Consider the following 15,571-nt stretch of genomic DNA (forward strand, 5'->3'; position numbering starts at 1 on the left):
ATCATTTTTTTATATTACACAAGCTACACCACGCTATTACACCTGCACAGCCCTTAGCTCCATTTAGAGTCCTTTATCTTACAATTGGCTGCACTTAGCATCAGTGCAGTGCTACCGGTGTTTTCATAACATCTTCATTTTATTACCCATTGACTACACACTGGCATCGTGATACTGGTTTTGGTGCCTGTGGCTGTGCTATTACGCTCGTGGACGGAATGTAGCTGGCCCTTTAAGTTAAAGATGACGAGTTTTATGTCATGTAAATGGTAGCTGTCAATGATGGGGTCATTTCATGAGTAAGAAGGACTTTGGTCAGACAAGGAAAGCTGGTGGGATTCCTCCTCCCACCCCCAAAAGAAAACAAAACAACCAATGAGCTTGTGTGTTCGTAGGCCCTGGAAAACCCATGTAAAACTAAAGCTGGCTCCAGCCCGGAGACCTCGGGCTGCGTAGAGCAGAGACAGGATTACTTGAGGTGGTTATGTGGAGTAAGAGGTGACCACGGGCTCTGTTTGGGAATCTGCACCTCCGTGGAACCCTGTCCTTCAGCTGGAAGAGATTCAGCCACCCCAGTCATGGGAGTAACCTCCCGACGTCCCCGAGGTGCTGCCGACATGGGGAGGCCCAAAGCTACTCGCACACCTACGCACGCACGCTCTGCAATCCATCGCACGCGCTCAAGAGAATAATTTTTTTTCACTTCTCATCGTGATGAACATACTGTGAAAAAATGCCGATGTGATTACGCTAGGAAAAAAAATCATGAAGAATGAGAGTGATTTTTTTTTTTAATGTGTGTTGCCATTTATTATTTAGTCTGAATTATACCCAAATTGTTTTGGTATGTTAATGCCAAGTTTATTGTTCATAAATATCATTGCAGAGTTAAGCTTTCTGGGCATGCTATATGATAGATAATGACAATTATTTAGGCTGAATCAGAGCTTAGTCTTCATTTGTGACATTAATTGCCTATATATATAATTAAGTGCACTATAATGCTTCCATATACAGAATCTGTGCATCCATGAAAGTGCTAATCAAACATATTTATTAATTTCTAAGAGAGCTTTTTGTAAAGGCTTTGATACAGTTGAGTGTTTTTTGGTAAACAGTCTTTTTGATAAGATGTTTAGCAAAATATTTTGATAATTGCTTTTTGTGCTACAGGCATAATTAATATTATTTATAACAAATTAATAAAAGCCGAGGGGTGAGACGCTGCTTCCATCCAGCTCGGCGGATGCTTTGCCTTTGACTCCCACGGAGTCAGAATTACACCACCAGCCCTCAGCGTCCCTGGCCTTTCCCAAAATGACTTCAAAAAGACAAATTTTGAGTATGTTCAGGGGGATGGAGGGATATTGCACAAAGTTGCAAAAGCTGGAGACCCATAAGGTTTGGGCTGTGCCCTGTGGGCTTGTTTCTATCAGTTATTCACCTTCAGCCCACACTTCGGAGGAAACAGATTTGAACTTGCACCTCCCACATCTGGGGCTGCCAACTTCAATTCCCTATTTTCTTGAGAGCTTGCCAATCATCGCAGCTTTATTTAATATTTACTGAGGAATGAAGAAAGACGGGTTGGGGGAGGGGGTGGGGGCAGGCGAGAGATTTGCTGCATTTGAAGCTGTTATTTGAGTCTTGCGAGCACGTCGTGGAGCCCGCCGGTGTGCTCAGCTGCCCGGGGGGGCACAGACCTTGGTTCTCTGGCATCCCCCGGCCTCCGTAAGGGTGTCTGCAGTAGCAATACATCATAATACTTATAGGAGTTACTTTACCCTATATCATGGTCAGTAAATCCGAGAGCTCCAGCTGGGGCAGGGGTCGCACTGCCTTAACTGCAGCTGTTAACAACTTGTGCATAGGAGTACAGCTGTTTTCCAGGCTGTCTATTTGCTGTTCGCGCTCTCGCTATAGCCACCAAGCTTTGTATTTGTATCACACATTTATTTTCAGTAAATGTTTTATTTTCAGTAACTGCTTTTATATTTTACTGCCTAAGAAAAGTACTCTTTCTTTTTTTTCCCATAAGAATGATCTCAACTTTATTTCTTCCTCCAGTTTTGTGGTTGTTTGTTTTTTTTTTTTTTTTTTTTTTTTGATGCCTGTAGTATACTTGGCTGCGTATAATGTACAAAACCAAAAATAGACCCTGCACAGAAAATGGACCTACAGGGACCAGTATCAGCTTCCCCTTCCAACTCCTGCTGGCACTCACAGATGAGCGAGGCTGCATTTTGCACTGCTTAGCAGAAGAGCCGACGAGCAGCACACCCCAATGCCTTTAATCCACTCTTGGTCATCAGGACCAAGGAAAAAAGTCCCAATTTAGGTAATCTACATGAACAGGCTTCAGAATCCCCTCCACTGCTGTGGCCACAGGTGTGGTAAGAGCATGGCAGCACCTGGAGCAGCATCCTGATGGTGCCAGAGCATGGGATGCCACCATCCCTTGGTGGGGAGCGGCAGGGCAGGGAGGGGACTCATCGCTGGTGTTATGCCTGAAAGCAGAAGGACTTGTGGTAATTTTTTTCCAATTATTAATACTTTGGTGTTGATGAATACTTAGTGCACATCTCTCTCTGCCTCCTCTGTCTCCCTCCCCGGCGTTTTATTAGCCCCACGCTCACGCGGTCCCTGCAATCCATGAAGCAAACAAACAGCCCAATTCTGCATCTTGGGATGAGGAGAGAAAGTACATGTTCCCACAGTCATTTTCAAACTGTGTACTGTGGGTGTAAAAGAACCTGACCAATGGCAGCAGGTAATTAAAAAGACATCATTTTTCAGTCTGGACATATACAAGTGATGCAGTGTGGTAAGTGGCAGAAAAGACTAGAGTTTTGGCCGTCTGTGGACAGATGGCTGAGAAGGACAATAATCTACGTACGATCCTGCCTGCATATTGCATGTTCGGTAGCTTTTAAATATTATGAAACAATATAATGAAATTAAAAATGAGCCATTTTCAGCAAGGAGTCAAGAAAAAGCACTTGGAATCCCTCAGGCAGTAAGCGTTCAGCTGTGTGGTCAGTCAGAAATCCCCACTCTGATGGCAGGAGGCTGAGCAGCCTTTGCCTGGCAAGGGGACGCTGCCCCTGGGCTGGCTCTGCCCCACGGCCGGGGCTGCTGAACAGCGGGATACAGGCAGCAAGGTGGGGGGGGATGCTTTTTCTGACTGAAACGCCAAGAATTCCCTCACATACACGAAGAAAAGATGCTTGTACCAATGGCACTGGTAAAGAATGGCTTTTGTGGGGGCACTGGATGGGTAAATCGTCTGCATAAGTTGGACACGGGGAAAAAAACAGCTTCCACCCTCCCTCCCCAGCAGCTTTTCCCGGTCTATCAGTCCCACGTCTGGACTGGCTCTGCAACACGGTGGGGCATAAAACTGTTAAACCATTGTGGCATAAACCCCAGGGTTTCCTGTGGGCTGTTGTCTGTTTATGTTTATTCATTTACTTTCTCTCTCTTGGTTTGGACCAAATTTTGAGTGGATCTTAGCTTTATTGCATGGGTACAGGGTAATCACTTTAAGCCATCTCGAGATGAAGCCGCTGTAAAATCTTGCTGGATTCCAGAAGCCTGCCGAGAGCGTGCAGGCGGGGCACGGCGGGACTGTTCTGCTCACATCGTCTGAAATCACGGTAGTACCAGCTCTCCCAGAGTCCCCAGTCCCTTGCTTGACATGGGCCTTACTGCTGCTCTGTTGCCACTACAGCATCAAAGAGCAGCTTTACACCGCTGGGTTTGACCCCGGGGCTCCCCAGCACGGTAGCCAAGGGCAGTGCCCCAGGCGTGCTCCATAAAAATAGGGGGGGAAAAAAAAAGTGTGTGAGTTACAAGGTGCATCTGAGCCCTGGTTATGTAGTTAAGAAGTGTTACAAGCACAAAAGAAAGAAGAGAAAGGAAAGTATCTCGTCCCCTTTGGCAACTGCAGGGCAGACAACACTCTTCTGGAAGGAATCCTACCTTGGTACTTGCAGGAGAACGTCAAAACCCTGTGGCCAAGGAAGACAGCAGGTTCTGCTCCCAGAAATCTGCTCTGCAAACCTGAAAAATTCCTATATTAACACCGGCCTTCCTCAGGGCCTCCACAGCAGGACCCACAGGTTCCGTGCGACCAGCCGATGTCAGGCAGCGCCTGCGGAGCCCTCGGGCTTCTTCACGGCGGAGGTGGGACGGCACAGAAGACTTGGCCTATAAAAGGGTGCAACATCAGTCTGAGAGTAACTTTCCTATCTTCGGAGCCATGGTCTTCAGCTTGAAGACTTGAACAGCTCGGTCTGTTCTCCTCTGTGTGCCAGGCTGCGTCTTACATTCTGCCAACCTCTTTCCTATACCGTCACCATTAAGCGTGTAACATAAAGGATGACATGCTCCCATACACAGCCCCCTCTTTGTTCAACAGAAGGCTGATATAAAAGGCTGCCTTTTCAATATAATTCATAAAAAATGATCCATACCCCTTTTTTACCTGGATTATTGTACTCGGTTTATTCATTTTATAGACAGCAAAATCATATGGTGAGTATTAATGATTGTGATTTTACTCCAGCGTTATTTAAAGCTGAAAGGGTAAATGTTTACTTACAGCCAGCAGGAATTCTAAGTACAGATCGTTCATTTCAGGCCACTGTGGGACTCTGCCACGTCTGAATTTGGGGTGAGGGAACGGGGCGGTGCATGGTGTCACCTCCCTGCACACCAAAGCCTTGCTTCTCTCTGCCGTGGGGACGGAGCTGCTCCACCGTGCACTGATCTCGTGATGCTACAGCAATGCCTGGAGCTCAGTGCTTGCACCAGGTCCCAGTTTCACCAGGCTGAAGTAACCCAGAGAAAACTGGAAGAGGAGACCATTTGCTGCCTGTTTGGAAAGCCCAGCTTAGCGGCGAGGCTGTCTTCAGGATGGTCCGGAGCCCGCACACGCCCCGCTCCACCAGGTGACATTGCCCCCTCCACCGCCGGCTGCAGAGATGGATGACGTTGCTGTGACCGCGCTGTCAGGTTCCATTCTTTTAACTCAGGCGGGTGTTGACAGTTTCGGTGCCGAAGTGCCAGGTTCAGTTCCTGCTGACAAAGATGCATCAAGGGTGCTGTTAAGCAAAGAGTTTGCTTTTCTTTCATCTCTCCTGGTGCTGCTGGTGGCCCCAAAGTGGCTAAAAAACTTCCTTTATCTCAGGGACAAAGCAGGAAAAGAAGGGTATATTTATATGGGGGTTTTGCCATTAAAACAATGGGATTGTGACTGTGTTTTGCTTAAGGTGCTCAGAAGTGCAAGAACCAAGATCAAAACCATCAACTACTCATTGAATGTAACCCCCTCTTTGACCTCTGGATGCAGCCCCAGGAGCGGCCGCGGTACACCTCAGAGCCCCAGACCTGCCCCGAGGCACTCCTCCGGGAGGCAGAGATACAACTCTGAGTTGTACAACCTGCTCTAGTTGAAGATGTCCCTGCCCATGGCTGGAGGCTGGACTGGATGGCCTCCAAAGGTCCCTTCCCACCCAAACTTCTATGATGCTATGTTACATTCTCCCCAGGCAAATCAACAATAACTTAAAGGTCTATCATTAAAAAATGGAGTTTTTCTTAGACCACAGCTTCTTCTATAAATTTTTTACGTGTTGACTCAAGCTGTTGAACATGTGTCAGTGAAAGAGGAAAAAATGAACCCTTTGGTGTACATGTGGGTAGCGCTTAGTGAAGTACAAGTTCATGCACTGCAATAACACACGGAAAAGCATAAACACTCATTTTGCTCATAGATAAGTGACTCAGTGTCAACTTTTATTCTGTTTATGAAATTTTAAGATGGGAGGATCTTGAGGAAGGTTACCAACTAATTCCTATTAATAGAATAAAATAGAACAGTAGGAAGTACAGAAGGCAAATTAAATAATCTTCCCTGCGCACCCTGCCTAAGCTTCAGCAGGAACTCATCACTCTAAAACTTGGATGTAAAATATAAACCTCCTCCAAAATAGCACTTTATTGGTGTCTTGTCTAATTGTTTTCCAATCCACTAGAACTTTTCATCTGCCTTTATTATTAAAGAGGTGAGCTTCTTTTAAGGACTATTCCATTTACAGTAGAAAATGTATTTGTCTGTTGTCTTTCATTTACAAATATATGAAAAAGAAGGAAGTTAGTGAGATAACTTACCAAAATGTGACTTCTTGTCCCAGTTCCCTCTTCAGCAGTGAAATTAATTTTATATGTAATTCATCTCATAGTACTTATACAATGCGAATAACACGTGGACTGTTGATGCTATTCAGCAAGCAAATGGCTTTTCTTGGCAGCCTAATGGTCTGTGCAAAATGTATTTGAGTAGCTTTAGCTATTTTTCTGAACCCATTAGCAGCTATGAAAATCTTTAGTTAACCTAATCTTATGACTCCATCCATCATAAAGTGTCACCTACTCTGTTCCGTGGACTTCAGCAGCTCACAGTTCTTACTCCCAACCCTCACCTAAAGAAAAGTTCACACCATTTTTAATTCCCTTCGCTCTTGATGCACGGACGGTGATGAGGGCTGTCCCTCGCTGGCCTCTTTACAGCTCACGTGCTGCCAAACACTGATTTTCTTCCCTAATTCTCAACTATTACTGGAAGTGGTAAATCTTGACAGCTTATCTGACTGATAGGAAGTCCTACAAAACTCAGATAATTTGTTGTTAATCGTTTTACTTTATTAATCGTAAGTATTAACAGCATGGGGAAGGTCTTAAAATCAGGCCCCAACAATGTGTCCCAAACTCCTAGCTGTGACCACCCCTGCTGAGGAAGGATGAGGCTTGCAGTGGGCGAGGACAGATCTGCTCTAAAGATGTCTCAACTACAGGAAAAACTTCCCCTTAGGCACCAGGGAATGCCGCCACATAGCCACAGGAAACTGCTTCCCAGTGTCCCAAAGCCACAGGGCTATTTTATCCTGCCTGATTTTATTCTGTCTCAACATATAGATATGAAGACGAACATAAACATATATAAACTTTATAGCTATACACAGAGAGAGTGTGTGTGTGTGTATATATATGTATATAATTTTTCTATATTGACAACTGCACATCTCTCTCTCAAGCACTGGCTAATTCATTTCTGGTGGACGCGACACAAGCAGCAACGTAACCGATACAAATTGAGCCAGGTCCAAATTGCGCAGGTCCCTCTGAGAGCTGCACTGGGACTGAAGACAAATCTGAAATGTTCCTGAAGAATTCATGATCTCAGTTTAACATCAGCTTTCAATTCATCATTCTTTGTTCTAACAGTTTCCACACAAACTGGAGATTTTTGATGAAACTTAAAGTTTTTTTGTGACTATTACCTAATCATGATATGCTCTAAATGCTTAGGTTCCAAAAACTTTAGGTTCTCTTACCTTTAAATTACACCATCCATGAGCTTCTAGTTTATTAGATGGATAAATACCGTTACAATTTCTTGGTGTCTGTGGCTAGATTGTAAGCATTAGAGGATAAATTGGTTAAGATGGTGTCTGAAGAAACCCAGTCTATACAATTTCTCTTTCAAAGAATAAACAATTTTGCTGGGCATGGGAAGAATAAAAGAAGAGGAAACTACTCCCTTGGTCACAACTCCAAGCTTTTTTTTGGCCCATACTTCTGGCTTTTGATGGGCTCCAAGACTGCTGAACATCCGCACTTGTTGGGGACCTCTGCCAACCCACAAGGGAGCTCTGGGAGGACGGGGATCAGCAGGCTGTGCCGGCCGGAGTCGCCATCCTTGGAGATACTCAAACCCAACTGGACAAGGTCCTGGGCACCCAGCCTGCCTTTGAGCGTGGGACTCGGCAGACTCCAGTGGTCCTCTCCAGCCCCAGCCGTTCTGCGAGTCCATGATTATCGTCAGGGAAAGAATGCTTCTGCCTCCTCCCTGTGCATCCCAGGAAGGTTTTAGCATGCTCAGGGATATACACGTCCCCGAACCACAATGACGGAATGTCTTTCCTTTCCACCTGCCAAAATAACTTTTAAGCAATAGGCTTTGTCTGGTTTTATCGCAGGCTTATTGTCCCAGCTGAAGATTTATTAAATCCAGCAATGACAGCAGTTCTTTCTCCTAGTCACAAGCTTTCATCTTGTTGTTAAAAGTTTTAAACAGCATCTCACACAACAATGAACATCACATACATTTCAATGAGCCCCTTCAACGAAGAAATTCAGTCAATCTGTGATGAATGTATCTTAATCTATTGCTTTTTAACTTATAAAAAAGACTGTCTCATACTATATTAAATCATAAGATAAGAGACCCTCGCACTAACTTTTCAGTTGGTATAATCCTGTATCTGCTCTTTCACACGTGGCTTTGGAGCAGATAAATTACACTGCCCGTGCCTTTCCCAGTGGCTAGAGGAGGGTTAGTGAACTGGTAGAGACTCCTGGACATGAAAAGCCGGGCAGCAGAGTGCTGCAGAGGAACAGGGGAAGTGTTTCCGGCCTCTTCATGCCTTCTGGGTGGTGCTTCCATACTCTTTTATTTTTTTTTGGCTTCCTATCACCACAAGGACGAGTGGCCAGAATTCCCCATAGTCGGGCTAATTCTTCTAAGCCATGCATATGCTTAAGACATTATTTACCTGGGAAAACCATAATGATATGCATATAAGAAAAAGGAAACCAAAATGGCTGTAAACAATACAGTGAACTATTTGGCTTTCATAGAGGCCAAAGCTTCATCTTGGTACCAGAGGACAACCTGAGCCACTGGTATTCCTGGTACGTCCTTTTCATCCATCACTTTTTATGATGGAGATTTGTCTCGCATGTTGTATTGTAGACAATGAATGATTCTGAGATACAGAAGCACGTAAAGCACAAAATACATTTCCTCACCGGTATATTTGCCTTCATGTACATGTGCTTACACATTTATTTTGTGTTCAGTCTAACAGTGACAGCAGTCCGTCTCCTTTCCTATGGAGGTCTGGGTTTGGAAAGACCTCCTTTCCTTCTCTGCAGCAAAGTTCTGATGTAGAAGGTTTCACGGGGTTAATTACAACTGGAAAGGTATCTTTCTTCTTCTCAAATACACGCCAGGGTCAATGTGACACGTGCTGAGCATGGTTCACCATCCCCAGGACAAGGATCCGTACCACATCAAGGATACTTTCTTGGAGAAGCTGTGCACGGAGGCACCTACCCAGTGATACCTGCCTGGAGTGACACACAGAAACCAAAAGGCAGACGATAACAATTAAGAAAGCAAAATAAAGTGTAATTTAGGAATAAATTTAGAAAGGAGAACTTTTCAGGAATTTCTCAATTATTTTTCATCACTGTACCTTTGTGTGGTCCTTATCTTCTTATCTGGAAATAAGAAGCACCCCGAATAATGCAATAATCCAGAGCTGCTGTTTCCTTACACACACATACTCACAAAGACGAGAGTGTTTACTTAGTCTAAGCAAGGGTGACGTACAAAACGCAGACACTAGAGGGCAAGGATGTATACAAATTTATTGAGGCGGGCACAAGACATTGGGCACAGCACCTGGGAGAAGGCGGAACACCGGCCTGACACTGAGCCATCAGCCCTGACACACACGCACTCCAAGATGCCCGTCACCTACTGCAGTCCCACCTCACCACTGCCAGGGCAGTTCAATATTCCGCTCTCCGATAGTTTCCTCAACTCCAGTCTGCACCTGCACCCAGATCCGTGTCTGTCGGTGTGTACAGACGCTGGCCCGTGGGGTGCTGTGTGTTTACTGTCACACTGAACAGCACAGATCACACAGAAAGCTGCACTGAAGGATGCTAATATTGTGGAGGAATCACTCTGAGCTTTGGATGTGGCCAAAGGTTGGTTGTACAACCTTAATTTGGCCCCTTAATACAGTATTAGATATCCTTTAATTTCACTTAAATGTTAGCATACTCTTTTTTTCCTCAAGAGTCTGTAGCAGAGCAGTATTACTTAATTAGCAACCTTCCCACATTTCATTTTAGTCACATCACTCAGCATGAGCCCCAGGCCTTATTTGCTGTGACCTACACAAAACCTTCTCTGAATATAACTATCCATATAATATAATATACTACCTAATACTACTACATAACTCGTATAAAATTATTAACTTCCTCTTCAAGCATTTCAATGTTCATTATTCTAGTTTGAGTGTTTCAGTAGTAGGGTTTTTCCAGAGGTTTCCTCTAGTGCAAGGTGGTATTACTGACCCTTCATATCTTGAATGTCCTGAGCTCCTCATAATACTCAGGAAAAGCAGACCAGAGCAAACATATTTGCACCACAGCCCTTTGCCTTTTCAGTAGAGATCACTCTTCCAAGACCAAATTACCGTGATTTATTTTAGGAGTTTTGGGAATCCTTGCGAAGAGCCCAGCCCAAGCTCAGTCCAAGGGCCCCAGCCCAGCTAGGGTCCTCTGACACATGGAGGGGCTTCCACTTGCTCTGGGGGTACCGGCAAGAACACCCGGAGGAGGGACAACTTCCCACCCATGTTATTGTCAAGAGAGGAAGACGACTAAAGAGCTCATATTTCTAAAAGCTGATGTACAGCTACGAGCCCAGGGATCGGTGTCTGGGAGCTAGCCAAAGCTGGAAAGGAGGGTCAGGAGGGAAGAAGCGTGGTCTGTATCCATTTGAACACTGCTGTCCTGAGGCTGTTCCGCAAGGGCTGGGTCCTGGTTGCCACACAGGACAACTGGCAGGTTTCTTTGCCTGTAAAAAGCTGCCCATCACCCCGACAGGACAAAAAACCCTCTTGTAATACAGGAGTAGGTGGTTAAGACTCTTTTTTTCCATGTGCACACGTGTCACAGCTGGTGGAGGAGAAGACAGCGGTGCTGTGCTCCACATTGCTCCTTCCACGGGAGAGACTTCTCCAGTCCCAAGGGAGCTCCTGCCCAGGGGGCTCTTTCATCCTGTGACAGCTTTATCTCACGCCTCTTCCGATAACTACTCAGGGAGTATCACAGCAGCCTGATAATGAACATTGCTTTTCTTTTCCCTCCCATCTCCTGGGGAGCCCTGGTCGGGATTGACAAGAATCTCAGAGATGTGAACCAAGCCGCTGGCGTGGGTGAGGGCTGGGGGGGGTCTCCTCTCCCCCTGGGAACATCCCTGCCCGAGATGCAGACCCCTGCCATCGGTGTCCCTGGGAACATCCCTGCCCGAGATGCAGACCCCTGCCATCGGTGCCCCTGACACACAGCAACAACACACAGAAATCTGTTGTCTGCAAAGCTGAAGGTAACAATTTTCACAGCTGGTGCCTTTTCATACCTGCCCAGGAGAAGGAATTGGGAGAGATGAAAGAAGCCGCAGTACCCACAAGATGACCAGAGGTGAGCTATAAAGTAAATCCATTAAAAAAAAACAAGCTTCCTCTCACAAAGATAAAGTAACTGAAGCTGATGAATTGCTTCTATCTGGCCAAAAAAAAAGAAAATACCATATATATGAGGAAAAAAAAAAGAAAAAGGAGAATTTCAAAAAAAATCATCTTGGAACTAAAATGCAGAATCTAAGGTGAGAGATAGAAGTTTGCTCCACCCCGACAGGAGAAACTGCTGGCAGCGTATAGATGTATTCTGGGCTTCTAGGTGGAAAGGGAGATAGGAGGAAAAGCGGCTGAATTCCTGTTTGCCCAAGTAAGATTCAACATGGTAGCCACATAACGCTTATTTCATCGCATTCGTATTTTGTGATGCATTAGGGATGCTAAAAACGTTACCCCCTCTCATGTTGGATTTACGATGCAATTCTTAACTGTATGAGCACACCCTATTTTCTATCAGATTCCCACCCACGCCTACATATAGGCCTGCCCAATAGGTGATTTAAGAAAGCAAAAACATAAAAGACCTCGTACTTAGTTCTAACCAAGTCCTCATTCTAAAAAACTTAACCTAAATGTGACAGAACACATCAAGTCAAACTTTACAGAGATTTTTCTCAAGTTATTTCAATTAAACAAATAAATAAGCAAGCAGTAACTGCACCGGGAGTTTCAGAGGTAGTCAGACCTCTGAACTGGGAGAAATTCCCATTATACACCTACAAGAAGCTTGTGACATTAAGAATCGGCTCTAGTCTCTCCTGCAGGTGCAGGGACAATATTGTCTTCATTTCCATTAGTTCGGTTGGCTTCTCCTCCAGAGCTCCTTCCTCCAGAGTGCAGAAACCAGGGGGGAGATGAAAAAAACAGGAAAACCGGTTTCCCACTTCCAAACAGAATAAAACTATGCAAAAGAGCCTGACAGCAATTAGCTGTAATGCCTTAAAATGATTCAATAGCCAGCAATTCTATTCACGAACTTTAGCTTGTATTTCTATTATTTAGTGCAGAAAAGATTTTAAAATTAAGAACATATTTTGTCAGGAACTTTTCTGATGCATTCAGCGTATTTGGAGTAGTTTTGCTTAAAGTAGTAAAGGAGTTTTAAGACGCTGCCGATCTGCTTTTTAAATGAGTTTTCATTGCCTTCCAAAAGCTGTCTGACACGAATCATGAGCAAAAGAAGTTAATTAATCCAATAAATAAGAAACCTCCCTCTTCATTTTCTAGTACAATAAAAAGTGAATAATAAGAATGTGAACGCTGCTGCGTTTGTTATATAGGATCATAACTGAGGAATGGGGAACTTTTCTGACCAGCAGAAATCGGCCATCAGTCTTAGGGCAAGTAAATATCACCTTTGTTCAATACATAAAAAGGCTTCCAGTGTGGAAAAGGACTAATTATAATTATCACTTATAAGCACTATAAATAAATACTATAAATATTAAAATCATAATCTTTGGGGGAAAAAAAACCCCAAAACCCAAAAAACTTTGAAAAAATGTTTTGTTCACATTTTTGTTAACTGGGAGCACTGGGACTGGGGACAACCGACCGGGGAAGCCGCAGGGACGCAGCGTCACCCGGCACATGGGTGTCATGGGACTTCAGGTGATACCCGTCCCCTCCAGTACTTTCTTCCCTGACTGGAGTAGCGTGAGGAAGCAGAGAGAATCCTTTCCATCTCCCAAATCGATTATCCCCACGTTTCCTCACGGATCACTCCAGCTGCCGAAGCAGCGACTCGGGCATTTGTTCCCCCCACCAGGAAGGTAATTTGACAGAGTGCTTCCACCGCGTTACCCTGCTTAACACAATTATCACTTCAAAGCCAATGCACTTCAAATTCTACAGAGGTTGTTTTTATTTACAACGAAAAACCTCGGGTTTCGTTCACTCAGGGAAAATGTGCCAGGAGGAAGATGTGCCACGAGGAAACCGCCTGAAGTCCCGGACTTTAAAGTCTGTCAAGGCTCATGGAGAAACGAGGCAAGATGAAAAGGCAGATCATTTTTCCCCAAGTATGCTCCTTCAAAGTGTTTGAGCTTGCCTTCATGATTCTGCCCAGCAAAAGGAAATGTAAATGGATCAAGAACAAAGAATTGCTCTGGGAAGGTTTGTGTATTCATGGCCAAGAAACAGAGCCCTGCGTATTTCCAGCCTCCTCTGCACAACCAGGAGGAAAAGAGCACCGAAACCTGTAAATCACCGAAGGTCTCTCAATTACATCCTGTCCCACCGACTACATTAAATTGTTTTGTACTTCAACTGGTAAATACAGGGCATCTGGGCTGCTTCAACCTCTGCGGGCCACACCGTGTCTATAACTGACGTTTCAGACCTGGAGGATCTTGCCATAGTTTTGCACTGGCTGGAGGAGGACAGTACCACTGCTGCTAAAATAAACACCACATACCTGCTTATAGATCACATATTGAATGGATCTGGTATCATAAATATTAGAGATACATAATACTTTGCAAAGATGTACGAACACGTTACACTCCCTCGGGAACATCACGAGTTTCAGACTCCACTCTACAGACGAAGCGGGAGAATACGGACCGAGGCGACAGCAGAAAGGGAGGACAAAGAACCCCCGCATCTGAAGGGAAAGAGTTCAACACACAAAATCACTCAAGTCGGTGATTAAACGATTAACTTAAAATTTTTTTGGTCAGGATTTTTTCTCTCTCAGATTTTTAAGGCAGTTTCCTTCACATGTGTGGGTTTCTGGGGGTTTTTTTGCTTAGCTTTCCCTAAATATTAATGCTATTATGTTTTGTTTTCTTAGCTTTCCCTAAATATTTAAGCTATAGTCCTTTACCGGCATAAATATTTGTTTTATTTAAAATCTACTTAACTGAAAGATAAACAACAGCATAAGAAATCAGAAATTGCATTAGAATTTTCTAGGAAGAACAGCAAGTAACTCTGCCAAGGTGTTAACCTTTTTAAAATGATGCCATTTGCCTATGCACTGCATTTGATGAGCTGTGTACTGACATCTATTAATCGTTTTAAACACATTTTCTTGATTTCAGTTTATTTTTTCCCTCTCCCTTCCCAGCAGACTACGTTACACCTTCTGAAAACCTCGTGGATAAAGAAGAGCTGCCCTTCGCAGAGGAAGGCAGGGGAGAGTCCAGGCCAGGCCGCCTTCTCTCCTGCGCAGACCACCCCCTCGCGATTTAAATGAGGAAAAAGCAACAGTTTTATTCCTGACACCTGCCGTAGAGTTTAAGCACTATAATTACTTCTCTTCTAACACCAGGTGTTACACACATTACATGCAATTTTGGAGGCCCGGCTACCCCCGCAATCTGCAGTGTATGTGTGTGTGCAGTGTCAAAATAAAATAAAAATACACCACATATTTTTTTTTTGCTATAGAGCTCAAGATGAATTAGCATGGAAATGACAGGTATCTGAAATACCTCAAGTGTTTTTCTCAACAGAAATGGTTAAAATGAACAATAAAGCTTTCTCCCCTCACTAAGTAGATACATGATGTTTTTATAAGGACACTAAGCTAAAACCAGTGACCTCTTAAGATAAAGTACTGATTATCTTAACAATGCTAAGAAAACATAAGAACGAGGGGTTTAGCAATGCATATACATCATCTACATCACCTCCTGGTGCAAAACCACCAAGAATTAACTGGAACCCCAATTTATTGGTCCCAAAATTGTAACTCTGGGTGGGACCCAGCCCCGCATGCAGCCTGCTCCAGCAGGCACTAGGGTGGCCTCAGAAGCATCTTTCCAATCGGCAATTTTATTATCATTTCAACACCAGCTTAATATATTAGGAGACTCTCAAGCGTACGTTTCATTTTTTCCCTGCAGTGGGACCTCCAAAACCAGGGCCGGGCATCTCACCATTTACAGCGCATCATCTCCGGAGTAAAGGCAAGTGTAGTCCAAACTGGAATTAGCCTAGAAAGTAACAAATGGGATCTCGAATGCGACTGAAGGCGAGGTCGTTTGTAATCTTCATGCAAGTCAGCAGGTAAAATGACAGAGGAATTTGGGATTAAGTGCTAACTCAGCTGGGGAGTTACTGGTTGACACGCGGCAAACGGTGCTTCTCTCGCCTGCACGTCTCCTCAGCCTCGCGCTGAAAAGGTGTGGGAATTCACGGGTGAATTCCCGGGGACAGTTCTAATACGCAATTAATACAAAACTTGCTGGTTTTAGGCAGGAGTTCTTTAAAACACTCTT

Source organism: Rissa tridactyla, chromosome 10 (genome assembly GCF_028500815.1).
Source record: "Rissa tridactyla isolate bRisTri1 chromosome 10, bRisTri1.patW.cur.20221130, whole genome shotgun sequence".
Taxonomy (NCBI): Eukaryota; Metazoa; Chordata; class Aves; order Charadriiformes; family Laridae; genus Rissa; species Rissa tridactyla.